Source organism: Homalodisca vitripennis, chromosome 4 (assembly GCF_021130785.1).
Source record: "Homalodisca vitripennis isolate AUS2020 chromosome 4, UT_GWSS_2.1, whole genome shotgun sequence".
Classification (NCBI taxonomy): domain Eukaryota; kingdom Metazoa; phylum Arthropoda; class Insecta; order Hemiptera; family Cicadellidae; genus Homalodisca; species Homalodisca vitripennis.
Window position 1 is genome coordinate 153,653,506 of NC_060210.1, and position 14,680 is coordinate 153,668,185.

General features: G+C 29.9%; 1 long non-coding RNA gene across 1 annotated transcript in view; it reads right to left on the reverse strand.

Annotated features, from left to right (window-relative positions):
- Positions 1–14,680, reverse strand: part of LOC124360354 — a 188,694-nt gene that overhangs the window by 59,793 nt on the left and 114,221 nt on the right. The window lies entirely within an intron of this gene.

Genomic DNA, 14,680 nt, shown 5'->3' on the forward strand with positions numbered 1-14,680 from the left:
GTCATATACAGTTATGCGGTATCCGGTATCCTTGATAACAGCCTACACAGGTGACAAGCTATTAAACGTTTTGTAATTGTGTGTGTGTGTGTAAGCTTTGTAAGCAAGACATACCACACATTCAACCTAGATAAATTTCTCTGGTGGTGCGCGTAAGAGGGAAGAACTGTATGGGAAGGCGGTTTTGTTTCCTAGGGACGACTTCGCCCCCCCAATTTTTATACACAATAATATTGGTAATTAAAATCATTGTGATATATATATATATATATATATATGTGTGTGTGTGATATGTGTATATTTATCTTTCTTATATATATTAAATTATGTGATATATATCACAATGATTTTAATTACCAATGTTATTGTTTATAAAAATTAGGGGGGCGGAAATTATATATATATATATATATTCAATGTTTATTGAAATAAATTAAATTCGGCTATTGCCATTTATTACAAATTTTATGAATGTAAATAGAAGTCATTTGACAGGTATTTGGTCTTCCGATCATATGTTAGTTTGGTTATTTAAACACATATGTGAAAGAAACGGCCAAATACAAAAAAAATAATTGAATCGTAAGAAGTAAGGCTCTGTGGTGTAATGGTAGCACATTCACCCGGCAAGTGAGAGATCCGGGTTCGAGTCCCGGCGGAGCAAGTACTTTTTGCGATTCAATGTTTATTGAAATAAATAGAATATATATATATATATATATATATATATATATATATATATATATATATATATATATATATATATATATATATATTAATATATATAGGGGTTAAGCTGACAAACCATGAATACTTTTCCTTTCTTTTACCAAAGATCATAATCACATCTCTTCTTTAAAGTGTATGTCATCATATGTAAAGATTTCCTCTCCCTGAAAACGTATGCCGCAAGCTGTTTGAGAATATCCCTTGGAAGCAGAGGTTACTTTGGTGACGAGATGGATTTAAACGGAGAAGAGCAATTTGCTTGAGTTCAGTCAACATAAAAAACACCTGAGACCTTCTAGAAACTTCATAGAAAGGATGTTCTTACAAAGCCTTCCACTGGCAAGTCTTTTGGGAACTTGGCTATAGGAATTTGCGTGAAGAAAAACATGTGAAGAAAATGTGACGTTATACCTTTTATGTGCCAAAATCATAAGAACTGTACCAAACTTCAAATCTGTTACGTATCTCAAAGTGCCAATGTGTTTTATACCTCACATGTCGTACACTACAAAATCGTATCTTTAAAACTCAGAGTTATCGATAAAATTATTCAATTCACCATTGTATCCATTTAATTTAGGATCAAATCATATACATACTACTACGATGATATATTTTATAGGAAACGTTTACTTGTAAAATGAAATAGAGTAATTATTCAAAACATTAATACAACACCCTATACTAAACTGAATGCATCATATTTTGCAGTTTGTTGAAAGTAATTGAAAAGGGCAGTTGCCTAAAGTTACAACGTTTATTTACAACAATAGACGGGTAACATACACTTATAGTTGTATACTCCCATGTGTAAAACCAAACCATTTATCAACAGGTTTTAATTTCACGGCCATGAATACGACTGGTGCACAATGGTCAGTGTTTTGCATGCAAACTAGTTACTATTCCCTTTGAAATTAATAAAAACAAAACAAACTTGTTATTTAAACCTATTTTAACCTCCATAAAGTCTTTCTTTGCTAATTGTACTTTCTAAACGTGCAAAATGTATCTACCTACTGTATGTAGCGTATATTGTTAAACTAATTTGAATTATAAATATTTTCAATCTACGAGAATTATAATAGTGTGTTGATGATGCAGTTCATATTAAAAGAAACGATAAGGACATCGTTTAAAAAATTAAAACATCCTCATATTAAATATCAATACATGATTATTACTATTTTAATTTTCGTGTAGTTAGCTGCATACCTATAGTCTTTATAACAATTCGTGTTGGATTTACTCAGTGATGCTGTTCAAGACTCAATAATACTCGGTAAATAGAATGTTATTAAAATTGTCAATCCTAGAAAACTAATAGCCTAATAAGGATGGCAATTTGGTCCTTTAAGTCAAACCGATTTCATTTAAACTTTCTTTCATCTACAAGTTTAGGAATAAATACTCTAGATAGAAAGAATGAAATTAAAAAAAGGAAAAAAACTATTTAATATAATAATAAAGCAAATACGAACGTGAATGTAGGCTACTTTACTATCTATCCTTTTGATCAATAAATAGTAATGCATTCATGTAATAAAACTAAATTAATAATGAAGAAGTTAATTTTGAACTATTAGTTCAAATCAACACGATGTCTGAAATCTTATAATTGTTAGACCAGGTTTTATAAGACGGTTAAAATAATGGAAATTTATTAGTAGCTTACATTTTATGTTGTAATATAATACCTGTAGTATAAAGAATTTAAACTCGCCTTCAGAAAATCCAGGTCAGTTATGAAACACATTACGAAGTTAAAAGAACAAATTATCGTAATGACTTACTGATAGACTGCCTTTAGTCTCTCACTAATTGGCATACGATATTATTGATTTTCCATTGACAGCAAATAACTCACTGTATCCTTTCTATTCATTGCAATAACTTTATTATTATTCAATAATTTTGTTTTTGGGATAACATCAGCCAAACATCATAGAGATTAAATGCAAACTTATTTAAATTTTTTAATGGAATAGAAAATGGACTTAATTAAAACATCATTATCAAGAGATAATACTGAGGTTGTAGAAATGTTGGTTTTCAATTACGAAACATAAGTTGTTATGTTCCTTAACACTTGGATTCCATAAAGAACTTTTCTGAATATTTTTCAATGAGATACATCTATTGTTATAATTTCAAATTGGATATATTGTCCCAATTCGTTTAAATGTGTACAATTCAACTATCAGAATGTTGAACAAATTCCAACACGAAAATACAATCATTTTGCAAATATTTAAAGTCAGCCCTATTGAAACGTAAACAACGCAAGGCAGTCCCTCGGGGCGTCAATATTCATGGAATTTAAAACGTGTGCATTCTCCTTGTACAGATTCACATTCCGAGTGGTCAAACACTTATTAACTGTTTGTTTACATTTGCTTTCAAATTAGACTTCGTATCTAAACTTTAATACCTTTGTATGGTGGGTAGTAATTGAAAAAAATACACTATTGCCTAAATTATTTTACAGTAACGAATACTTTTAAAGGAATTCCAATAGCTTTTAATTTAATGCTGTAAACAAGAAAACTTCTGCATTCTTGAATAGCTCTTATATGATTCTCTTGATTTAATACTGCCAATTCGGATATAACATATTTGTTATTACCTGGAGAGCTAAATAAACTAAAGCTCACACAAAGTTCCAAATACTTCTATTTAAAATAGTAATATGATGCAATTATACATTTTACTTCATAACGAATCGTATAATAACGTCGTCCTTTAAACACATACCCAGCAAACAAACAAAATAGCGAGATGTTTAGTTGGAATAGGAAAAATTCACACGCAATTTCGGTTGTATACGATTCACTTTAACTTTGAATACTTGAATGAACTAATACTTATAATTGAACTGCAAATAAATCTATAATGATTTTCATCCCAATTGTATATTAACATAAAGTTCATTTGCCAATATAATTACATGAAATTGTAAAGAAATTAATATAAATACTAATTAGGGATGTTTAATCAGTGCTTTGTAAAAAGTACCATAAAAGAACATGTAAGACATATACATAGTACTACTACTTTCTTTTGGAAATAAATTGAAAATATTAATGAAATGAATTTACTCAGGAGTAAACTAAACAATTTAACTTTTAGAATTTTATTTCCAGTAAAAATAATAAACCAAACAACATTTTTATATTGTTAATATTTAAAGAAAATAACAAAATAATACAATGAAAAAAACCGTTTTTCCCTACATTTCAAGAACAGTATTAGGCAAGTAAACACAACGGAAAGTCATCAAGGAAAAGAGATAGTAATTCCATCCTCAAGTCACCAAGGAAGAAGTTGTAAAGTTTATTTAATCTCTTCTAAATTGACATACTTCTCGTAATATACGACTTAGCTGATCGTCACCTCTTTCATAATTACCGGTGATGCATTTATTGATTAAGAACTAAACAACTTTCTTTAAATACTGGTCGGTCTGAATATTAGTTGTATGAACCTAATATTTACCAACGAAACAAAACAAGTTAATGAGGCTAATAAATTTGCATATTTGTACTTAAATATAATTATTCACAGTGGAAGAACAGATTGAGTAAATCACGAGTATGAAGCAGGATATAGGAGCTGTAAATAACGAGAAATTATACCGAGAAGAGGGAACATTAATTGAGTCGAGGCGGGAACAAACCTGTCAAGTCTTCATCTCATATTCAGTATACTCGTATGTACATCTCGCCTCCAAACTTCTGTTCTAAAACATTTAAATGAATCATTCACTCAATAAAAGGTTTTGTTTTGTGCATTAAAAACAGCATCGTTATCCTAACAGAATCACAAGCATGTGCTCGCAGTGCGTGTTTCCATTTTCATTATTCTACAATTGGAAAACTTAATATAGTGTTAAATATGTAAATTATATTATTGAAAAAGTTTTTATCTAGCAAATTGGGAAAACTCAGATAGTTATTTAAAACTAATTATAAATAATCTTGTAAACTGTTACTAAATAAGGCATTATATATATATATATATATATATATATATATATATATATATATATATATTGAAACGTCGAAGTTTAATTTATAAAAAAATAACCTTCTTAATTATGACAATATTCGTTTTTCCAGTTTTGTATTGTCTTGATTACGTTTCATAAATGTATGAAAAAATTGTTTAGTATTTCTTAAACATTTTAGAATTCATAGTTTTATTTCTTATGTTCACAATCCATTCATTAGTACTCAATTTATTGACTTAATCATTTAATACTTGTTTTAATAAGCGTAAATGGCTATTAAAATTAACACTCTTATATTAATACACAAGATGCAATGCTTTAGAATCTCAGCAATTTCATTTATAATTTCTTAAGCTTAAATTACAAAGCTTTATTTACCAATTTAATGTTTGTAATGCATAGTTCATCCATTCAATGCCAACTTGATTACAAGCAGATTTCCTAAAGTATATCCTGTATGAATACTACTTGTGAAGATAGTGTCAGCCTAAAATTGTTTCGGCCTTATCTGAGCTGTTACGTCTTTTGTAGCTAACATCCTGACTTATCATTTAGCATGTCTGCGGCCCTCAAAAAGTGTTGTCACGATCATCAACATTCTTGCTAATTCACTTCTCAGATTCTAACACATTTTGTTGGCTCTTGTTATAGTGCAAGTTAACACCGATACAAAATGAGCCTCCTTGATACACTAAACTGGATGATAGACGGAGCCGAACCTCAACGTTTAACCACGTTTATAGCCGGTTACCAATGTTATGGCTGAACAATACAAGTGAAAGCTTTAGCGATATTGAATTTTCGTGTACTAGCAGAAACTAGATATATATAGAAATATACTTGTGCCGAACAAAGACTGGCCATTGCTGGTCGGGATCAATATGAGACCCAAAGCTCCCGACGGGTATAACATACTAACGACGCCATCTGCTGCACAAGGTAAACACTGGATGGTATTAAAGATTACACATAGCGCAAAATACTATGATGAGGGAAGATTTGTAGTCTTTTTCACGAAGACTTTCTTTCTGATTTAGAATTCGTATGCAATACTTAGTCACCTTTTACTTTTTACTAATTACCCCCTTTTGTTAAGAAATATTTCTCACTTCACTAAACACTATATCCGTATTTCTTATGACATACGATATAGTATACTTGATCCATGCTACAAGTTATATCGTCAAAGTTTTCCATCCCGTTAAACCATTACCCCTAAATCTAATATTAGCAGAAGCAGTTTTAATCTGACATCTTTATCTGGACAGAAAATGTTCACTCACATGCCCTTGTGTCTGTATGTATTCAGTAGTATCATATCAAGCCTATCAATTACAAAAGAACGACATACTTAGACTGTTGAGAGTTCTCTATTTTATGAAAATAAGAGTATGTTGTAAATATTTAGAGGTTTCTACATTATGGAACATTTTAATTTTTCTTATCATACACAAACATATCCACCAGTTTTTTAATTATTTATTTTCACTTAAAATATAATTTACTCCATTTTAAATTTAAGGCTTAAATTAAATCGTAAAACATTAGGCTATTAGTCCATTTTAATTGTCTTTTTTACTAAACAATGTGACGTCTATATCTTTTATACCTGCAAATAATAATAATACCAACAATTTATAATGCCAACTGGGATGCAATATCAATTGTTCTTTGCAGAGAATATAACTCAGGTAATTTGTATTGTACTTGTTTTTTATTTCCTTGAAAACAAACATTTTAAATTTAATGCCAACCTGTCATAATTTTGTCGTAGGAAAAAATGCAGTACACCGCATTAGCATTTTCCCATGTTTAAAAATTTAGAAAATATTATTAATAAAGTATATGTTTTAGAAAGGATTGGAAACTGCGCTATCTCGAACGCAAATCCAAATCTGACGACTTAGACCGCTCGGTCATCGGCTCTCTCATTTGGGCTGCTATCTTATAATTGTAGTAGATATACTGGTAAACATGTTTGGCATTTTGAGCTGTTTCGAAATAAACTATTAACCTCTAGAATCATAACACTTATCATTTTTTTAAGATACTATTGACGCTGAGAATCAAACTTTGACATTGAAAATACTTTTTACATTATTACATCAGACTCATGCAAACAGGAAATAACCCCTAATTAATGTGGACCGACAGTACTTTATAACCCACAATGCAATTGTTGAGTCGCAGGAATATTATGCATGTTACTGTGTACTGTGTGGGGATGAGAGATAATGCTACTGTGCTAAATCTGTTGTTTCTAGTTGTAACACTGTTTTTATTTTTTTACACGACCTCGTTTAAACAAATTTATTAACCCCTATTACTCAATGGGCTGTAAAGTTTTTATTTCTTTCCGTATGTCTATCTATTTTTCTGTCTATTTCTGTCTAACTGTACCCTTTTTTATCTGTACCCTGAATATCTCGAGAACGAATGGATCTGTACTCTTTAAATTATGAAACAAAATATTTATTTTTATATAAGATATATCGAGTTCGATAATGGTACATGCAAATCCGATGATGGCGCTTATCTCTCCGTGGTATTTACAGCGACAGTGAACATTTCTACTGTGGTCTTAAGAGTAATCACGATAGCAACGAGAAAATCATAGAATAATCAAATGCCTAAAAGGGTATTACAATCATATGACATTTTAATAAGTAAGTTATATTTTGGATTAATTGGTAATATTTTCATCCATTCTATAAAATCCTTTTATATTTCGTTGTATTCTTTTATTTATATAGAGAAAAGATAAATTTTGATGATGGGGCATAACATGCATATGGTTAAGTAGGTATAATGACTTCCATTTTATAACAAAAACTGCTACAGGGAAACTCTTAGATAGTTATCTATCCATCATCTATATATCCTTAAAACTATGACATCTCTACGCAAGTGTTACAAAATGTTCTTGGCATGCATCATTGTCTGTTTAGTATGCTTTTGGATCTAATTATGTCAGACGCCAGCGTATGACGAGATATCCCTTTGTGTCTTCTCCATTTCAGCCTGAAAACCCAGACGGTGATGAACATTAATATGATTATTAATTTACTATAAGATTGAAAACTCAACTTGAACCTGATTTGTGTGATGAATGTTTTCAAACAAATTTTACCAAGAGTAACGTTAACTTCCAATTCTTATAACATTTAGCTCTTATTATTACCAACTATATGGGTCTCGCCCATTATTTACTCGTACAATAGATTGGTATTGTTAGTGACTATTTAATCGAAACAAATCTATTGTTTCAGAGCTTGTCATCAAGAGCTGAGTTTCAATGCGGATTTTTAAATTTTATTGTTTGGAGATTAAGACGGAATGATTGACTAAGTTTTGGATCTCAGATTAATTGAGTTTGTTTGTTTGACTTCGGAGACGTTGTAAAACTAACCTAGATTCACTGGATTCAGCACATTCATAGCCAAGTTTCCAGATCTTTGTTTTGTTTGTACAGGCTGCCAAGCGCTACTAAGTATTGTATCTCAATCGTCTTATGGTACATAGACTGATGCCACAGTTCTGCCGTTTTTAGACGCTCATAAATAAAATATTTCCACCCGTTTGAACAAAATCATTTGGCTTAAAATAAAGAGGAGCAACCATCAGATATCAGATATAGTTTATGTTTGTTGTTTATTGCTATAACAGTAAAAACTTGTACTTTATAGGATATGTTTTATTCTTATAAAAACATATTTAAGCGTTCTATATAGGTGCACTTTCCTTACAGAATGTCACACTTTTGTTTTGAACCATTTTTAAGAGTAATGATCACAACTTTAGCATATTTTTCATATGCAGTATCTTGTATTAGGTAACCAGTTAGATAATTGCCGAAATGTTGTAGTTGGCTTTTCCAGTACATATTCAGGTGACTTTCTTTACTACTCACATAAAACACCTATTTTAGTGATCAATACTGCCCGACTGTAGTGCAATGGTGGATTTGGTTGACTACCCACAGTGTCGCAGAACTATTATCGTGAGGCAGAGAAATTATTATTACAAAATTTACATTAATAAGAGTCATTTTGTTCTAGCGGATGTCTTCTTTCCATTTCATAGAATGAACTGTTCTTATTTTGCCACAACAGGAGGTAAACGTGGTATATTTGGTTTTTTCAGTTTTAAAAATGAGGAAACTTTGATAATTTAATTAATAATTATGTACTTTTATGTGTCATTAAATGTCCTATTCGCCTCGTTTTACAGATACTATTTTAGGATGTCAATTACCTGTTTTCTTGCATTATCTCTTTAATTATCTACTTTGGGATTTTCATAATATCTTTTACTTCCTAATTATTACTTTATAGTCTCTACATATACAAAGTACAGAGCACTACACGATTTCTATGTACTGTATAATATTGGTATGTAAAATGGTTAAACAGAATTGAATATAAAATACATCAAAATCCATAAGTATTGATTTGGAACTCAAAAACTCTTGTATTGATTGGTTGCAAAGTTCCACAATCCGTCACATATATTGGGTTTTGAGTACGTAACGTCCGTAAATAAACAGAAGACTGCCTCGTGTTCAGTTATTTTTATATATTTTTTTTGTATAATAAGAGGGACTATTCCTCACTGAGCCTAATACTGTCCGTCCTCATGGGCTCTGGTCTGTGCGAGGAATTTATCGAATAAAATAAGGGCAAAAATTTATAAGGTACAAGGTCAATAGTTCTGGTAAAAATTACTACGGTCACAGACAGGATTTGGACTTCTACTACCTCTAGCACAGATCCTAAGTCCATCGACATAGACTGCACGGCCATCCACCCTCTGAAAGTATACAGTCTCCTTTTCAGGAGTATTCTAAAAAGGGTTTGTGAAATCAAGTATCATTTATAATATACATTAGTTAATTTGTTATAGATCTAAAGAATAAATATAGAGAAAATATTTGTATTTATAGGTGAATAGGTGAATTGTAATGATGTGCCCAATGAGAACTTGCAAAAAGCCTCATAGTTGCTTAACATTTGGATTTCAAATGATGATATCTATTCAACGCTGATTTGCTAGAGAAATTACCATATATGACTTACAAACTCTAACTCTTTAACACTTCTAAGGAAGCAATTAAACCAGCACCACGCCACCCACACCGCTTGACAGACAGAATCATTAAGAAAGGATTAACACCAGCAGCGATATAGCGGTATTAGCAATTTAAATTACACTACTCGAATAATAAATTCTCCACCATTGTATTATTTTACTTTTAGATTTGATGTTTTGGTTTAAAATCAAATAACCTCTTTCAAACTTGTTCAGTTAAATTTGAATAAGTGTTTTGCCAATTTGTATAAACTGAATTTGTTGTTACAATACAGTCTGTGATTATAATTAATGTTACTATGACTATATATGTTACTATTACTATACATATTACTATTGTAATTATATAATTATTCTCGTATAGTAAGATGTAATTTCAAGTATATTCAAGAGTCAATATTTTACATATTTCTGCAGTTTACAAACGTATAGTACAAATATTATTAGTAGTAAAAAAGTACTACTTTACATTTACTAAGGTAGTACATAATCATAACTTACAGGGAACTAACGGCTCATCCTGTTCCTTCTTCTGTTATAACGTGACCTTAGTTCTATTCGTATCAGTTCTGTGGCACTGGACTACATTATTAGCAATGCTGAGATAATAAAGAAAATAAGATTTGTATTAAAATATTTCATTTTACACATAACTACCGTCAAGATTTGACTCTTATACGTAATCAACAACTTTGAGGTGGATTCATTTGACAATTTTTGAATAATGTTACATCAATCCTATTTGACATAAATGTCAAGTTTGATATTTTTTATTTTAAAATCCTGGTACTTTTTGTTGGCTTAAGTAGATTCATATTTATTTGTTACTGTTATCGCAGCAACATACATATAACCTACGTTAGTAGTGGAATCCATTGGTTGTATTTGTAATTTTTACTTCATGTTTTATGACCATTCATCATACTTTCCAGTCAACTATTTTACAAGTCACGTAATTCAGTTTAGATATGTATAAGTAGATGTAAACATCTCTACTATGGATATATGACAGACATATTTTAAACTTTATAACCTAATTGTTAGATTCACCGTTATACATTTCAATCTAGTAAAAATATTTATTTATTGTTATAGTAATTGTATGATGGGAGAAACAAAATCTAAATATTTTAAGGAGATTTTCTTATATAAGAGATGATACGACTAAACTGTACTAAACTATGAATCTGAATATGCATCTTATTTATCATAGAATTATATTCACTGTGCGCAATACTCTTACATACTTTCTTTTGCCTTTACCTTCGTTTTCATCTGCATGTTCAAGTGTTTTACTTATTATTATTTATCTAAGTCCAAATTTAGAATAGGTGTATCTACATACTCCTAAATAATAAGTTAATAGATGCCCTTGAAAATCACGAGTGTGTTTTTAAGCATGACATTCAAAGCTATGACCATTATGATCATTCTGTTCAAGCACCAGATGACGGATGGATAACATAAATGTTACATACAAATCATTAAACTAATTCTTTTTATTGCATGTAATTTGTTTAGTTTCTACTGACTATAATACAAATTAAGGTTAAAATTATCTATATTGCTAACATATGTAAGAAAATATCATACGTTTTCAATCTACTTGTTAAAACTATGATTGATTAAAATCTTTGAATTTTAAAGAATTACATCAATTTTACGTTGTTAGGTTTTACATTCTTATATTTCTGTAAGAAACTGTCATTGAATTATACCAATTTGTAGCAAACTAGATACATTTTCGTTTACCTACGTTGGAATAAGTATAAAAAGGATATATTTCATAAATTTAAATTACCATTATTCCCTACAAAATATACGTAATTAAATGGATTGTAACCAGTATCATTATAGTGAAGTGATTATTTCATTAATAGAGCAACGAAATGAACGGTAATAAATGGGGTTAAGACACAATTACAACTACTTCCATTGAGTTTACGCTTCAAGTCCCTCTCTCAGCGTAGTCACGACATCCGATACTGAACTTTATTCCTCTTAGCGCTTCCTCTGTACCATTCACGCACAGCAGAGTAGTAAGGATATTATGCCATAACATATATTTCCAAAAATTTGCAAAATCAATCAACTTTTATGTGTAGATTATAATAACAATTATTACACATTTTACATATTCGAACTTTAATACAATTCCCTACATCTCATATTCATATAGAAAATTCATCTATTCATGAGTAGAAAATCACCATGAAATCCAATCACACTCGTACAGCAATTAATAATTAAAACCTTATTTTGAGCAAGAAACAGAATTACAGAGTCGTAGCTCGCATGGAATTTTCAATATTTTAAATGGTAAGAAACTTTTGCAATTCGTAAAGAAACTGTAGTATCATCATCATTAAAGAGTTTTAATTAATTTATTTGATATCTTAATTAAAGACAGATGTCATATTACTATTAACACAAACAAAAACCTGTTTTCACGAAAGAGAATAATGGAGAAAATAAGTTTATTAAACTTGTTTCAACAGTTATTAAATTATTAAATTTGATGTCTTGATTAAACATTCCACAACAATCTGGTTCGAGGAATTTTCAAAAGGTTTTGCGATTCTCTGCTGTCGTAAAACAAGTAAATATTATATATACGTCTGTAGTCAGAAAGCCGGAGAATGACTTCCAGTAGTTAGTTTCCAAAGTGCTATTAATGACTGTTACCTATAACGATAATAATAGTCTTTGATTCTTAGGAAACTGCTATGAAGTTAAAAAGCGCTAAAGCTGATAATTAGTTATTTATTCAACCATTTTTATATAATTTTTCATCATGTAAACATGTGCTTCGGAACAAATATTTTTATTTGAGTACTTGATTTATTATATTGTGACCCAATTGTATATTGAGTTTATGATATTTCCATTCAGTATAGTAATAATATCAACGTATATTTCTGATAAAATTAAATCTTTACTTTATTATAAAAATAGTATAATTTAAGGGTTTTTGAGCCCTTAATATAAACTTAGAGCAGTGCAATTAATAGATTTCAATAGCCTCAGGGAAACACTTCTCTTTACTGAAAATTGATTCTTACTACTCAAACTTGTTAACTACTGACAAGCAATATTGGAACATTTTCCTAAACCAATTTATTGATTCTGTGATGGAACGTTTTTAATTACTTCAATAAGTTTCTCGTGCTATAAATAATTATCTGTCTTGTTGACTTGATGTAACGGAATCTGCGGTGAAGTAACTGAATGAAATTGCAGTCATTTATAACAACCAATACTTTAGGAAATTATATCTCCCATTGACACTAAAAGTATTTGATTAATGATTTGTTCTACAGAAATGTTCTTTTATGGCTGAGCATTTGAATAGCCTATTATTAAAGTGTCTGGATAATTTATAATAATTTCTGTACATCTACTCCTCTATTGGTCCACATGTCCGCATGATATCCTACCAACAAAATAACTACAGACTTGGAATTTTGCTTGAATTTTGCATATTCACTTCTAAATAAGATGATGCTTATCACTCCGTTGAATTTGGTTGATAACATTTTTAAATGGCTGGTCTGATGGAGAATAGAGTAACTGCATTTCTCAAAAATTTAATTAAATCATACGAAATTATAATATTTTATACTTGGTGGATTTATTCGTAGGACTAAAATCAGTCAACATTTATATGTTCACAATATTTCTGGTAATGAAATGCAATGTATTCGTCAATGCTTTATGAATTATTTAATTTAATTCATATTTATAACTCTCGTTTTTGAAAATTTACTTAAACTTTACAAAAATGTTGTGTGTTAAATAGGATCAAATTTAGGCTTAATATCCAGGCAGTCAAAACAATTTCATTTGTGTGTTGTTATTTTGTAAAACTAATTTAATAACGGTAATGTTAGAGTTCCAACGCTAATTATAAGACAAATATCGCAAACAGAGCTGACGTTGATTTCAATACAGGACAGAATAACTGAGCGTAAAGTGTAGGGAACAATACAAAAACATTACAGTTGAGTACGAATTTTTTAATAATATTTCGTCATTATTTCTCAAAAATTTAATTAAATCATACGAAATTATAATATTTTATACTTGGTGGATTTATTCGTAGGACTAAAATCAGTCAACATTTATATGTTCACAATATTGATGTTCACTATATAAAATTGATGTTTTCCTCCTGCATGGAACACTCGGAAATCGTTCGGAAACAGATTATTATTACTCTTGAACTCATAAAATAAAGGTTTTCCAACCCTATCTGAAGTGCATTAGTTTTCCATTTAATGTTGGCTATCATTAAGGCCACTCTCAAGTCAATAAACCATAAACCAGCTTTCGCAATGGGTTCCTTAAATAAAAATTATTATATTGTCACTTATATAAATCTACTTTTACCTGCAATGGCCGAATTATTTTATTCTCTTAGACAATGTATATTTAATATCTCAAATTTCAAAACGGATAGTCCTTAATTTTCTGAAATTTCAATTGAATAAACGACAAAACTCATAAGACGTTATATTTGAAATACGTTTTTGAAAAGTATACAAAGAAAATTTTTACTGTACAAAATGTATGACATGTTTAATGCACATAATAGCAGTAACTTACATCAAAGAGAAGAACGCTAGCACGAGAACATTACGACGTAAATCACAAGTGTGGATGAATGAGAGCTGTAAATAACAGCGGGAAGACAGAATCTTGTAGAGGTGGCATTACCTGAGTCAACATGTACCAGTCAAGTGTTAATCTCATACCCAGCAAACAAACACAGTTTAGTTGGAATAGGAGATATTCATATGTAACTTTGGATTGATACAATTTACTTGAACTTTGATTAATATCTATATAACTGAA